The following is a 1,340-nucleotide window of genomic DNA, read 5'->3' as shown; positions in this document are numbered from 1 at the left end:
TTGTAGGGGAATATACAAAATACTCACGTGCATGTTTCCTTCGAGGATGCTCATCATCGTCGGCTTGGCCCTGTGGCGCAACGGTAGCGCATCTGACTCCAGATCAGAAGGTTGTCCGTTCGAATCGGGTCAGGGTCATATGGTAGACTACGAGTTGTAGGGGAATATACAAAATACTCACCTGCATGTTTCCTTCGAGGATGTTCATTGTTGTCGGCTTGGCCCTGTGGCGCAACGGTAGCGCATCTGACTCCAGATCAGAAGGTTGTCCGTTCGAATCGGGCCGGGGTCATATGATAGACTGCAAGTTGTAGGAAAAAACAAAATACTCACCTGTATGTTTTCTTTGGAGGATGCTGTACATCGTCGGCTTGGCCCTGTGCCGCAACGGTAGCGCATCTGACTCCAGATTAGAAGGTTGTCCGTTCGAATCGGGCCGGGGTTATATGGTAGACTACGAGTTGTAGGAAAATACAAAATACTCACCTGTATGTTTCCTTTGGATGATGCTGAACAACGATGGCGTGGTTCTGTGGCGGAACGGTAGCGCATCTGACTCCAGATCAGAAGGTTGTCCGTTCGAATCGGGCCGGGGTCATATGGTAGACTACGAGTTGTAGGGGAATATACAAAATACTCACCTGCATGTTTCCTTCGAGGATGCTCATCATCGTCGGCTTGGCTCTGTGGCGCAACGGTAGCGCATCTGACTCCAGATCAGAAGGTTGTCCGTTCGAATCGGGCCAGAGTCATATGGTAGACTACGAGTTGTAGGGGAATATACAAAATACTCACCTGCATGTTTCCTTCGAGGATGTTCATCGTTGTCGGCTTGGCCCTGTGGCGCAACGGTAGCGCATCTGAGTCCAGATCAGAAGGTTGTCCGTTCGAATCGGGCCGGGGTCATATGATAGACTGCAAGTTGTAGGAAAATACAAAATACTCACCTGTATGTTTCCTTTGGAGGATGCTGAACAACGTCGGTTTGGCCCTGTGGCGCAACGGTAGCGCATTTGACTCCAGATCAGAAGGTTGTCCGTTCGAATCGGGCCGGGGTCATATGGTAGACTACGAGTTGTAGGAAAATAAAAAATACTCACCTGCATGTTTTCTTTGGAGGATGCTGTACATCGTCGGCTTGGCCCTGTGGCGCCACGGTAGCGCATCTGACTCCAGATCACAAGGTTGTCAGTCCGAATCGGGCCGGGGTCATATGATAGACTACGAGTTGTAGGGAAATATACAAAATACTCACCTGCATGTTTCCTTCGAGGATGCTTATCATCGTCGGCTTGGTCCTGTGGCGCAACGGTAGCGCATCTGACTCCAGATCAAAAGGT

The 1,340-nt window shown here is 50.0% G+C and overlaps 8 non-coding genes across 8 annotated transcripts; all 8 read left to right on the top strand.

The window, feature by feature from the left end:
• The first annotated feature begins 66 nt into the window (after positions 1 to 66).
• On the top strand, positions 67 to 138 carry Pmar_PMAR000363. The gene has a single exon. It is a non-coding gene; the product is annotated as a tRNA-Trp (tRNA).
• Positions 139 to 220: 82 nt separating this feature from the next.
• On the top strand, positions 221 to 292 carry Pmar_PMAR000362. The gene has a single exon. It is a non-coding gene; the product is annotated as a tRNA-Trp (tRNA).
• Positions 293 to 373: 81 nt separating this feature from the next.
• On the top strand, positions 374 to 445 carry Pmar_PMAR000361. The gene has a single exon. It is a non-coding gene; the product is annotated as a tRNA-Trp (tRNA).
• An 81-nt stretch (positions 446 to 526) lies between these two features.
• Positions 527 to 598, top strand: Pmar_PMAR000360. The gene has a single exon. It is a non-coding gene; the product is annotated as a tRNA-Trp (tRNA).
• An 82-nt stretch (positions 599 to 680) lies between these two features.
• Pmar_PMAR000359 lies at positions 681 to 752 on the top strand. The gene has a single exon. It is a non-coding gene; the product is annotated as a tRNA-Trp (tRNA).
• Positions 753 to 834: 82 nt separating this feature from the next.
• Positions 835 to 906, top strand: Pmar_PMAR000358. Its single transcript has one exon. It is a non-coding gene; the product is annotated as a tRNA-Trp (tRNA).
• An 81-nt stretch (positions 907 to 987) lies between these two features.
• On the top strand, positions 988 to 1,059 carry Pmar_PMAR000357. The gene has a single exon. It is a non-coding gene; the product is annotated as a tRNA-Trp (tRNA).
• An 81-nt stretch (positions 1,060 to 1,140) lies between these two features.
• Positions 1,141 to 1,212, top strand: Pmar_PMAR000356. Its single transcript has one exon. It is a non-coding gene; the product is annotated as a tRNA-Trp (tRNA).
• Positions 1,213 to 1,340: the final 128 nt, after the last annotated feature.

The sequence above is a fragment of the Perkinsus marinus genome (assembly GCF_000006405.1).
Source record: "Perkinsus marinus ATCC 50983 genomic scaffold scf_1104296949854, whole genome shotgun sequence".
Lineage (NCBI taxonomy): Eukaryota > Perkinsozoa > Perkinsida > Perkinsidae > Perkinsus > Perkinsus marinus.
The sequence above is the reverse complement of the archived record's forward strand: the minus strand, read 5'-3'. Positions and strand labels throughout refer to the sequence as shown.